We start from the raw sequence: 13,436 nt of genomic DNA on the forward strand, positions 1-13,436 counted from the left end.
ACTTCCACAAGATATGGGAGAGTAATACCACTTGGGTAAAAGCCTCCCAGTTTAATTCAAAGTAACTTTGCTTTTCAGAATTATTTGGAAACTATATTGTCCTTAACCCTACATCCTACTATGTTTAGGAATTAGCAGGGAAAGAGTGAGGGTAGATAGGGTGAGAGGGAGAATCTTTTGAGGGGAGGGAGATCTTCTTGTTAAATTTGGTTATATAATCTAGAAGGCACTTTGTGATGCCTGTGTTAGCCATGTATTGAAGAACAATAGTATATTCTGTGCAAAGTCCTTCTTTATACCTTTATTTCCTGTTCATGTACTTTTTGTTAAAAAAAAAAAAAACCCAAACCAAAGCCAAATGATTCCACATGGGGTTGGGTGGGGGAAGAGGGTATAAAGGAGGGAGACAGTATAATGGGACTACACAAGAGAAAACCAACTCTCTTTCTCTAAACACACAAAAAAAAAACATAACCTTACTGTTTCTTGTTTTCACTTTTCCACAGACTTGAGAAGAGGCTACACCAGCTATCTGACCAACCACCTGCAGGAGATTGAGGAATACTGAATAGCTAAGGGGTTGCAGAAGGTTTCTTAACCGATGACATCATAGTTCAGTACGTCTCAGTCTCTACCTACTGGCAGAAGAACATAACCTATGTGTCTGGATTAATAACAGCAGCCACCTTTACAGGTTGAGGAAATACATTTCCCCTCTCACTCCCTGAACCATGAACATAAAACTCTAATCAAACTGCATTTACATTCAAGAACACAGATTTGACTAAAGTGCTTGTGCTTCCTAATGGAAATCAAACCCATTCCAGTTGATAAGGAAATTTCTCAATACATTCTTCATCTGTGACATAACATGTTAATCTTCAAATTATATCAGAATCACAAAACAATCAGGAAAATCAACATTGATTTCCCTTCTTGGATGTATGGGACTCATTCAAAAGCAATGAAATTCTTTTTTTTTAAGATACTTAAGACAATTTACATGAATTTCCAGACAAAGGATATATATATATATATATATATATATATAATGGAACTCTAACATTTTAATGTAGCCATTTGCCAGAACAGGCCAGCTTGATACTGTCAATAGGAAGACTATATAACTAGAGGAGAGCTACAGAATAAGGCTGGATGATGGCACTATCCTGGATTATTAGGTAATAAGCATAGTCGGTAACAGTTTAGGAGCTGGATAATATTCAGGCTAATATGCAATACTGGTATGTCAAAATAAAAGTATGCTAGACTGATGAAAGGAGAAAAGGAAAGTGACTGATAAAAAAAGTGGATAAACTTCTGCATTTCATTTTCAAAATCTACTTTTCAAAGGCCAGTTAGTTGGTTTACATGGATTTAACTCAAGGCAAAATAATCCACGGGAAGTACATTCACATTGTGGTGAAAGAAGACAACACACACCATCAAATACTACAGTTAAATTGGTCAAGAGTAACTCCCAGCACTAGAATATCTGGGGCTGGCAAAGCATGAGGTACAGCTTTGCATAAATAACGTCAAACTGGATAGGGTGAATAATGTTAATGGGTTCAGTGCTTGATCATGATCAACAGTAAACAAGTCACTGAGCTATTATCCCTCCATACCTTGACATATCCCATAATATACACACACTACTTGTAACATATGATATGACAGTCTCTATTATATTGACAAGCACAAATCAGTTCCTTTTGAAATTCAAACTTTCAGCAAACTGGCCACAGAACAATAAGACAACAAAACGAGACATATGAGAACATAACAGATTCAAATCAAGAAAAAAGTAAGAAATTATTGGGGTAATAAGAATAAAGAAATATATTAAACTGCTCTCTTCTGGATTATGCAATCAACATCTATTTCTTCTTCCATTCCTGAACGCAGCGTGGACAGAACCTAAGGGTAAAAAAAAAAAAATCAATATGTGCATCACAAGAGTTTGTCTGGCTTCCAAACTCAGTTCATCTCACTTCACGTTCTAAAGAAATCCAAAACACACCAGGATCTTCACAAGAGGTCAAACAACAAAGCACAGCATAATGTCAGCTCCCTCTGGAGGTTCTCAGAGTATTACTTCTCAACTCCAGTCCTTGAAGGTCACAAACAGATCTAAATTTCATATATCCAAATGTCTGATGGTGCTACAATGCACTCTAGATCCACTTACCTTTCATTTTGAAACAGTATTTAAAAAAAGAAAATAAGTAGGTCTCTTGGACTCTTTTGGACACTTGGAAGTAAATTTTCATAAGCTTGATTAGTATCTAATGGAGTAATTCTCTATAGATTGTTTAAAGGTAGGCACCACAATGATACATGTTAAGTGTGGATTCTATAATGGTAAGTCCTGGATGCGTTAGGTATTCAAGGTAAAGTTCTCTCATGGTTTAAGGGGTTCCTTGAATCTAGATTATACAAAGTCAGATTTAACAATACATCTTCTAACACTTGGAAAAATCCCAGCAGAGTCCCACAGGGCTTACCATTTTCTCCTACATTGTTCAATGTGCATTTCTCCTCCTTGGGTTATATACTGAGTAACTTGGTGTAAAACTGTTCAGCTATGCTGATGATATTACAATCATCATCCCATGCAGTACTGTTCCGTCCAATAGTACTCAAATTACTGAGTCGGTGTTGAATCTGATGGATTCTTGGGTGCAGGAATTTAAATTGAAATTAAAACAAGACAAAACCAAATTTTTTTTGCTTCTTCACAAAATACTTTTATTGAACCATCAATTAAGATAAATTCATCACTTTACACGATATGTTCAACAATTAAAATATTGGGCGTTTTTGATCAGCATCTGACCATGAAGAACCAGATCGATGCTATGATTTGAGATATTATACTTTGTGGAAACTGCGTACCATCAGATCCTATTTTGAGATTTCTGTCTTTAAAATTCTGGTTCAGTCACTATTGCTGAGTCTTCTTGACTACTGTAACATCATTTATTTGTCAAGCACTAAGAAAAATATGGCCAGACTGAAACTGCTGCAGAATATCACGGTCAGATTGATTTATGGCCTGAATAAATATGATCACGTGATACCTTTTTACCGTGAGTTGCACTGGCTTCCTATGGAAGCCCGTGTTGCCTTCAAGCTAGGATGTCTATGTTACAACGCTGCTTTCGACTCAGCTCCATTATAATTAGTCGATAGATTTCTCATAGCGTCCCATAAGAATAGCAGAGTCACCTGCTCTTTTTGTTTTTCCATCAGTCAAGGGATGTAAAAGTAAGAACTATCTTGAACACACTATCATAATCAAGCAGCCTACTATGATAGAGATTTTCAACACCTACTGCTTACATCCTATTCTTACGAACAATTTAGAAAACAACTGAAAACTTTTCTCTTTTCAAAATTCTTGACCTAATAGCTTTCATTGTATTATTTTTATAAGCTTTGTAAAACCGCATCGAACTTATGGTTAATGCGTCTAGAAATCTGGTGTTATGTTATGTAAATCTGTAAAACTAGAAGTAAAGGGACAATCTGACTGACTGAAGAAGTATTGCCTGGATTGGATGGTATATATCTCAGAGTGCAGACTGAAAAATGAACTTGCAAAGCTAATGTTAATAATTTATCTTTATGTTTAAATCTGTTTTATTAGAGTTTTCAAAAAACACTAGTATGCAAAATATAAACCAGACAATATACAATACACATAAGACCCCCCCAACCAAACCCTCCCCCCCCCTAGGAACAGTCACTGCAGTAAACAATCAGGTGAGTAATCAATCGAGCAAACGTGCCCTCACATTAGGCGACATAGTAGAACAGAAAGGCCTCCAACAACGAAGGAACAAAATACCCTGCTTAGAGTGTAGATCAGGAATGGCCTGGCGTTCATATCCCAACAAATGGATCATATGAATCCGCCAGTGAGAGACAGAGATGTTTGTGGCGACAACCAGCATTGTAAGATAGTTTTTATACCTACAAATATGGGCCCTTTGAACAAAAGCATCATGCCCTAGTTTGACCGGGACCAGAGAGAACTTTAAAGTGAAAAGAAAAGGTCACTGTAGGTGTCCAGGAGCACTTCCAAAGGGACTGAATCAAAAGGCCTATGCGCCGCCAATAGGCCCGAATTACCAGGGCATAACCAAAACATATGCCCAAGGGTTGCCCTAGGAGCATTACATTTAGGACAGCACGTAGAAGAACTAAGACGTGCTCTATAGGCACGCACAGGGGCAAAGTAGGCTCGCACCAGGAACTTGTATAACGTTCCCTCTCCACCGCTGCAACCAGGACAGTTGACCTCAATTTAAAACTCCGCTTTAACATGGATGCTGACACTGTCACTTGTAAGTCTAGAGTCCAGGAACTTGCCAAAGCAGCATAGTCCAGTTCCCCAGCCAGTTCTTGAAGAAAGCGATGGTGAAAGAGCGAAGCGAGGTGGCGATTTGCGCTGTTAAACAAAAGGATTTAGTCAATTTTTCCCACACTTCCTCTGTTAAGGCCTGTTGAGGAAGGGACCGTACATAGTGCAAGAGTTGACCATAGCTCAACCAATCATTGGTTGATAATAGATGAGAGTCCATCAGCATCTGGAATGATTGTAATGTACCATCAGGTTGCAACACTTGAGACAGATAAAACACACCATTCCGAGTCCATGAGGATGAGGTGCCCAAACCAAGACCCGGTGAAAAATCCCCATTACCAAGAATAGGTAAACACGGTGTCACATCAAACCGAATGTGCAATTGTGTGCATATTTGTTTCCAGATTTTACGCACCGGGAATAAAAATAAATCCCCATAACGGTGAGTACGCAAAGGTAGGTGCGGGACATGTAATAAGTAACTAAAGTGAAATGGAGCAAAAGCATGGCATTCCACCCCGGCTGCTGAAAAGTGAGAAGTCTCACAGAACCAATCGTTCAAAATGACGGAGTTTGGCAAGCAACATTCATTCTTCCAAATGCAACAACCCCAGGCCCCCCTGAGCAACGGGCAAAGAAAGAGTACGAAGGGGAATCCAGGCCCCCCTGAGCAACGGTAAAGAAAGAGTACGAAGGGGAATCCAAAGACGTTTACCACCCCATAAGTATCCTGATAGCGTTTTATGTAACACCCGGAGGTGACGGCGTTGTAGGAGCAAAGGTAAAGTCTGCAGAAGATACAACCACTGGGGAATAATCATCATATTATATAAGGCTATATAATATCATATTATATAAGGCCCAGGAGAGTTAATGGATAGGAGCGCCAAGCATGAAGCCTCTGTCCCGTGCACGTAAGCAAAGGCAAAACATTAAGCATATATAACTGAGCTAAATCCCGCGGGATCAAAACCCCTAAGGTAACGTAAAGGTGTAGAAGTCCATTCTAAGGGAAAGGGCCCGATCCAAGAGCTCCGGACCTCCTCCTGTAAGGGGAGGACTAAGGATTTCTGCTTGTTCAAAGTAAGACCAGAGAAAAGATGAAACTCGTCCAGTATCTCAAGTGCCCGAGATAAAGATTTTTGAGGGTGGGCCAATGTCAACAGGATATCATCGGCGAAAGCCAAAACCCGGAGTTGAGAAGAGCCCTCCTGCAGTCCGACCAAAATATCATCCCTTTGAAGCGTCCGTATAAGGGGTTCCAAATTTAACAAAAATAGTAAGGGCGATAACAGGCAACCCTGACGAGTCCCCCTACCAACCTCAAAGGGCTTTGTAAGGATCCCATTAACTAAAATAGACGCCGTAGGGGAAGAATACAAGGCTCGCAATGCAGATAAAAACCACCCTCCAATGCCCACGTATTCCAGGACCATAAAAAGATAAGGCCAAAGAACCTGGTCAAAGGCCTTGGCTGCATCGAGACTAACTAAAACGCCAAGGGTGTCCGAGGCTTGCGCCCTGGCCATTGCCAGCAGTGCCCGACGAACATTAAGAACAGAGTGACGACCCTGAACAAAGCCAACCTGCGCCGGAGAAATAATATGAGGTAAAAGGGGTGTTAAACGATTAGCCAGCAAGCGAGACAGAATTTTTACATCTACATAGTCCAGGAGCTGTCCCAAATCTCCGAGCAGGCACTGGACAAATCCATCCTCGTGACACCCAAACCCTCAGCCTTGAGGACCAACGACTGGGGTACAGGAAATGGCTGGGGGACGCCGACTCCTGGCAGCTGGTAACCTCCTCCACAGGCAAGCACAGGAGACCCCCCCCTTTCTCAGTTTCTTCTTCATCTTCTTCCTTTTCTCTCAAAACAGGGCAGTTTACATCGACCCCACAAATCGCCCTGAGAAACAGATTCCAGATCCTACAGGAAGGGATTGCAGTTGAGGAACAGGAAGACGTCCAACACATGACCCCAGTCCCAGGGACGACTGAACAGCTCCCCTCAAAGAAACGCAGGGTGGTGGTCCATTGGGGATTCCATGTTAAGGGGCACCGAGGGACCAATTTGCAGACCGGATATACAATCAAGGGAGGTTTGCTGTCTGCCTGGGGCCAGAATCCGAGATGTCACCACCTGTCTAGATAGACCTTCTCAAAACCACAGGACCACTTCCCCATGCTTCTCATCCACGTTGGGACCAATGACACTGCCAGGAACACCCCGGAGACCATACCCAAAGACTTTGGAGCCTGGGTGAGGAAGCTGAGGCAGTTGGGAGCGCAGGTGGTCTTCTCATCAATCCTCCCGGTAAGAGGTAAGGGTAGAGCCCAGGGAGGAGCGTATCCAGAGGACTAACGAGTGGCTACATGGATGGTGCAGGGAGATGAACTTTGGATTTTCTGGACCATGGTAGAGGCACTGCAGGGGACTTCAGGGACCAGACGGACTCCACCTGACCAGAAGAGGTAAGAACGTCTTCGGACGTCGACTAGCCCGCCTACTTCGAAGGGCTTTAAACTAGGTAAGTTGGGGGGAGGGTATCCGTTCATTCTCTGGAGCAGTAAGTAACTATCCTGAGGAGGTGAGTCGCCACTCTGAGTCTGAGGTAAGTGCACACAATACATCGGGGGGTCACACTAACTCAGGCGGGAAACTCTATACAGGGACTTAGCAAACATAAGGTATGGAGAGCTATGTACGTCAATGCACACCAGTTTGGGCAATAAAATTCTAGATTTAGAGACGGAAATAATGAACGCCGACCTAGACGTAGTGGCGATATCCGAAACTTGGTTCACGGACTCACACGGGTGCGGATATGGTTATACCGGGTTACAACTTACTCCGTCGAGACAGGGAAGGGCAAGTTAGGAGGAGGGGTAGCTCTATTACACTAGAGAAGACAGCAAAACTACCATAATCACAGAGTTAAGTATAGCCGGGAATCCCTCTGGGTGAACCTGGCTAGAGGAAATGAAAAAATGCCTGTATCTTGGTGTGATTTACAGACCTCCGAGACAACAGGTAGACAAGGATATGGAATTAATCGAGGACATTGAAAACATCACCTTGCGTGGGGACACAGTACTGTTAGGGATTTATAATATGCCCGTATACAGATTGGAATGCACTTACCGCACAAACTAGCGGCAGTAGAAGGTTGTTAACCTCCATAAAAGGGTGCACAGCTCAAACAATTGTATTGGAGCCCTCTAGGGACCAGGGCGTTACTAGGACCTTGTACTCACCAACGGAGACAGGCGTATCAGAAGTTTTGGTAGGTGATACGCTGGCCTCCAGCGACCATAACATGGTTTGGTTCAACCTTCGGAAGGTTTCTCCAGATCGACCACAACAACAAAGGTCCTAGAAATTTTCGTGGCACTGACTTCAAACGCATGGGAGACTTCGTCCATCGGGCACTGCAAGACCATGCCGAAACCAATAATGTAGAGGGCCAGTGGGGCAAACCTGAAATCTACCCTACATGAAGCAATAAATCGCTATATAAAAACAACAAGCAAATGACGGAGGAATAACAGACCCCAGTGGTTCACTACAGAAATCTCGGACCTCGTTAAGAAAAAGAAAAAAGCATTTGTTTCCTACAAACATTCAGGAAGAGGAGCAGCAAAAGAAGACTATCTGGCCAAGTCCAAAGCTGTCAAAACGGCAGTCAGAGAGGCCAAGCTTCAGATAGAAGAGAATCTAGCAAAGGACATTAAGAAAAGGGATAAATCCTTTTTCAGGTACATCAATGATAGGAAAAGAAACACAAATGGGATAGTACGCCTTAGGAAAGCAGACGGGTCTTATGCAGAATCAGATTCCGATAAAGCCGAACTACTAAATGAATACTTCTGCTCAGTCTTTACCTGCGAGGCGCCAGGGTCCGGTCCACAGTTGCAAGCAAGGCATAGCTCAGATGACCCATTCTGGAATTTCGAGTTTACACCCAGCAGCGTCTACTGCGAACTATCAAGACTCAAAGTGAACAAAGCCATGGGACCGGACAATCTACACCCCAGGGTGCTTAGAGAGCTGTGTGATGTCCTGGCAGAGCCATTGTCTGTGATCTTCAATCTTTCCTTGAAGGCGGGAAAAGTCCCCTTGGACTGGAAAACAGACAATGTAATCCCACTCCACAAAAAGGGCTGCAGGACAGAGGCTGAGAATTACAGACCGGTGAGTCTCACATCCATAGTGAGTAAACTCATGGAAACACTAATTAAGCATAAATTAGATACAATCCTAGACGAGAAGAATCTACGGGATCCCCGCCAACATGGATTTACCAGAGGCAGGTCCTGCCAATCCAATCTGATTAGTTTCTTTGACTGGATAACAAGGAAACTGGATGTGGGTGAGTCCCTGGACGTCGTTTACTTGGACTTTAGTAAAGCTTTTGATAGCGTTCCGCACCGCAGACTATTGAACAAGATGAAATCAATGGGACTGGGAGAGACGTTAACTACATGGGTCGGTGATTGGCTAAACAGTAGACTTCAGAGAGTGGTGGTAAATGGTGCCCCTTCAAAAACGTCGGAGGTGGATCAGTGGAGTGCCTCAGGGCTCGGTCTTGGGGCCCGATCCTCTTCAACATATTTGTGGGAGATCTGACTCAGGGGCTTCAGGGTAAAATCACATTATTCGCCGATGACGCCAAACTATGCAACATAGTAAGTGAGAACACTTTACCAGACAGTATGACGCAGGACCTACTTCTATTGGAACATTGGTCCTCGACTTGGCAGCTAAACTTCAATGCTAGAAAATGTAAGGTCATGCACCTCGGCAGCAGGAATCCATGCAAAACTTACACACTAAATGGTGAAACCTTAGTTAGGACCCAAGGCGGAACGTGATTTGGGGGTGATCATTAGTCGAAGGACATGAAGACTGCCAATCAAGTGGAGAAGGCTTCATCAAAGGCAAGACAAATGATGGGATGCATCCGAAGAAGTTTTATCAGCCGGAAGCCCGAAGTTATAATGCCATTGTACAGATCCATGGTGAGGCCTCATCTGGAGTATTGTGTACAATTCTGGAGGCCACATTACCAAAAGGATGTGCTGAGAGTTTGAGGTCGGTTCAAAGAATGGCCACCAAAATGGTCTCGGGACTCAAAGACCTCCCGTATGAAGAAAGGCTGAATAAATTGCAGCTATATTCACTTGAAGAACGTAGAGAGAGAGGAGACATGATAGAGACGTTTAAATACATCACCGGCCGTATTGAGGTGGAGGATGATATCTTCTTTTTTAAAGCCCCTCTGCCACAAGAGGCCATCCGCTGAAAATCAGGGGTGGGAAATTTCATGGCGACACCAGGAAGTTCTTCTTCACCGAAAGGGTGGTCGATCGATTGGAATGAACTTCCACCTCAGGTGATTCAGGCCAGCAGCGTGAAGGATTTTAAAAGGAAATGGGATACACATGTGGGGATCTCTAGGGGGGTAAATTCCAAGGGGGTAGGGTTTGTGGAGTGGGCAGACTTGATGGGGCTGTGGCCCTTTTCTGCCGTCATCTTCTATGTTTTCTATGTTTCTACATTAAGTAAGGAAATTGGTCTATATGAGTCAACCACTATCTTTAGGTTTATTCGGTTTGGGAAGTAATGTGATGGTGGCAGAATTTGCAAAATCTGGGAAGGCCCCGGTTTCCAAGGCTTCCTCGTAGTAGCTCATCAACGAGTCACATAGCTGAGGGACAAACATCTTAAAAAATTCCGGCGAAAACCCCGTCTGGGCCGGGGGCTGTGCAAGAGCGTAAGTTCTTGATCGCCCTTTGGATTCCACGCCCTGTATAGGTCTGTTTAAGGCTTCCTGCTGTTGGTCTGTAAAGCGAGGTAGGGCCAGCTCATTCCAAATAATCCAAAACATCAGGGCCACAGGAAGTACCAGGACCCGAATAAAAAGTAGAAAAATGCCGATAAAATGCATCTGCAATATCCATCGGTTTAGTATGATGGCTGACAGAGACCCTGTCAGGATTTTTGAAATATATCTAGATTCATGCCAGTTCTTAGTTAAGGATGCCAACATCCGACCCTAGTTTATTCCGTAACGATAAAATTATATTTACGATAAATAAGGAGGAACGTTTAGTACGATCGTGAAGTAACACATTAAGAGATACCTGTGCCGAAATGAAGTTCATCCCGTAGTACAGCGGTAGGGATACGGAGGTAGTGCCGCCTTCAAAAAGGAGCACTGACGCTCCAGACGACTAATTCCAGCCGAAATGCGTTTATTCCGTGCCGCCACATAGGCGATTATCGCCCCCCTAAGGACAGTCTTAGTGATTTCCCAAAATAGACCTGGGTTAGAACGATGTTGGGCGTTAGTGAGCACGTAATCCTCCCAGCTAGTTCGGAGATAATCCCAAAAGGTGGGATAAGAAGATTAAGAAAGGGAAACGCCACCTATGCGAACCCAGAGGAGACAATACCCAAGCCAAATCATACCCATATAGGGCAATGATCAGATATCTCCAGTGGTCCTATGACTGCCTCAGAAACACGCGCAAACAGGGATTCCGATACCAAAAGATAGTCTAAGCGAGAAAAGGACCCATGGGCACGAGATTGGTGTGTGTAATCTCGCTCCGACGGGTGGAGAAGGCGCCAGGGATCTACCAGGCCCAAAGACTTACAAAGAAAAGGGATGCCTTTATTCAGATTAGGAGAAGAAGACACCGCAGAGCTGGAGCGATCAAGAGTAACGTTCATTACCTGATTGAGATCTCCAGCTATAACCAGAGGCAGCGATGTGTCTTGGAGACCCAGAGACACCAGAGAATCGAAAAAATCCTGGGAGTAAGTATTTGGCCCATATACATTCAGCAGCCGAAAATCAGTACCCTGTATAGAAATATGTACGAGTAGATATCTACCCAAAGGGTCCTCAGAAAATTGGCGTATAGAACATGTGTAAACCTTTGCGTACTAATAAACAGACTCCCGCATTTTTCCCTGATGAAGATGCTGAATACACTGAGCCCACCCAACCCCTTCTCAACTTTTGGTGTTCTTCCTGGGATAATTTAGTTTCCTGTAAGCACACCATATCCGCCTGATGGTGTTTTATCTGTCTCAAAAGTTTAGTGTGTTTCACTGGAGAGGTAATGCCAGATACATTCCACGAAAGGAGACGGAGGGAGTGGTCACCCAGGGTCGCAACTCAAACTGCTAGAAACAAGACAAATTAGGTGTCCAACACCTGGGTGCCCAGCCCCGCCCAAGTGTGCAATAGTGACCCAAGCATAGAAAAGAATACTCACAAATTGTATACACAACATCAAAAGAAAAATAATGAAAACCCAAAACATCATATCGGTGGACTGTTCCCAACCCAACAACCCCCCCTCACCCAAACCCCAAAGAGACCCAAAAAACATACCCCTGAAAGAGTATGCTAGAGGTAAAAAATGACACCCCACAGGACCCCACCCCTCCAAACAACAGTAATAAATTACACAGTTTCAATCATGGAAAACAAACTTTGAGAAATCAACAGATTATATGATCAAGCAATATAATAGCCGCACTGACGTGTGTATAAAGCCCTAGGTCTCAGGAAAGTGTCATGGAGGCTCCAAAGGAGATTGTAGATTTTTGTTAATGTAGTCAGCAGCTTCAGAGGCCACTGTAAACAGATGCCAGGAGCCCTCATGGTGGATCTTCAAGACGGCAGGATATATGAATTGAAAACGTTGCTTGTGATCCACCAATTTGGAGCAGAGGGGATAAAAAGCTTTCCATGCGTTCTGTAAGGGCAGTGGAATAATCTTGACTAATCCGGATGGTAGAGCCCTCGAAAATTGTATGGCATCTCGTTTGGCACGGTACTGCCGTAAGATTTCCATTTTATGTCTGTAGTTCAGAAACTTGGCCAGCAAGTTCAGAAACTTGGCCAGCACAATCCGAGGCCTGGAATCCCGGGCAGGACGAGCGCCTAGGCGATGAGCGCATTCCAGGCAGAGAGGGCCCAAGGAAGCTGTATCAGGGAATTCCAGTTCCAGCCAGCCCTCCAACTCCGCTAGCAGGTGAGCATCCGGGATATTTTCAGGAATGCCCAAAAAATGAAGATTCCCCCGGCGTGAACGGTTCTCAAGACCGTTTAGCTTAGCCGCCTGCAGCTGAACTGTTTCTTGGAGGGCCGTGAGGTCCAGCTCGTGAGAGTTGATGGAGTCCTCTGCTGTGGATACTCGCTGTTCGAGCTCGGTTGTTCTAGCCGCGGTGTCTGTAAGTAGCTGTTCCAGACAGGTCATTTGGGTCGTTAGTGTGTCCATCTGTGGACCCAGAACCTGCGCCACCGCCACCTTGATGTCGTTCAGCACCGCGGCTGTGAACTCCGACACAGCGGTTCCGGATGCGGCCGCCATTTTGGCCCCGCCGGGGCTCGATCGCTCTTTTTCTTTTCGAGCCGGTTTCATGCGTGCCGCCTCCTGGGATCGCGTTAAATACCGTCCATGGGATCCCCAGTAGGTGTTGGACAAGCATGCCGACCAAAACGCCGAACAGCCAGGGAAAAAATGCTGTAGGAGGAGCGGGGTCCCGGAGCCGATCAGGAATGTGTCCTCACCCGCTCATAGCGTCACATGACCGCCTCATAATTTATCTTTAAAATCTAGCATGGTAGAAGAGGAAGCGACATCAGCACTCTGAATGGCAGCCTGAACATGGAGCTCTGTGCTGGCCCAGGTGATATACTAAGCGTTTTCCAGTGTTTGTATCAAATAAAAGTGGATTCTTTCTCACCACTTAACTCGGGTAACTAGGTGTGAACTTTATAGTGATGTTATTTGACCCGGGGGAAACGACAGCAGTCACAGGATCCAAAATGTCGCAGCCAGAAACACAGCCACATGCGGCTCTTGATGGCGCATTAGTGGGACACCTTGGAATCTATACCTCGGAGCCCTTTGATGAGACTTGCGAGTGGATACAGGAGATTCACACAGTCTTAGGGGCCATCTGTATTGAATTAACATCATTAACAACTGACCTATAGGTCTGAAATCAAAGACCTGGGACCCTGAGTTGAAGCAGACA

The 13,436-nt window shown here is 44.3% G+C and overlaps 1 protein-coding gene across 1 annotated transcript in view; it reads right to left on the minus strand.

The window, feature by feature from the left end:
* Window positions 1–939: 939 nt before the first annotated feature.
* ING5 (inhibitor of growth family member 5) overlaps window positions 940–13,436 on the minus strand; it is a 517,953-nt gene continuing 505,456 nt past the window's right edge. The window contains exon 10 of the mRNA XM_033958242.1: window positions 940–1,920. The gene's annotated coding sequence lies outside the window, so the exon portion shown is untranslated. The remainder of the gene's footprint in view (window positions 1,921–13,436) is intronic.

Source organism: Geotrypetes seraphini, chromosome 9, assembly GCF_902459505.1.
Source record: "Geotrypetes seraphini chromosome 9, aGeoSer1.1, whole genome shotgun sequence".
Taxonomy (NCBI): domain Eukaryota; kingdom Metazoa; phylum Chordata; class Amphibia; order Gymnophiona; family Dermophiidae; genus Geotrypetes; species Geotrypetes seraphini.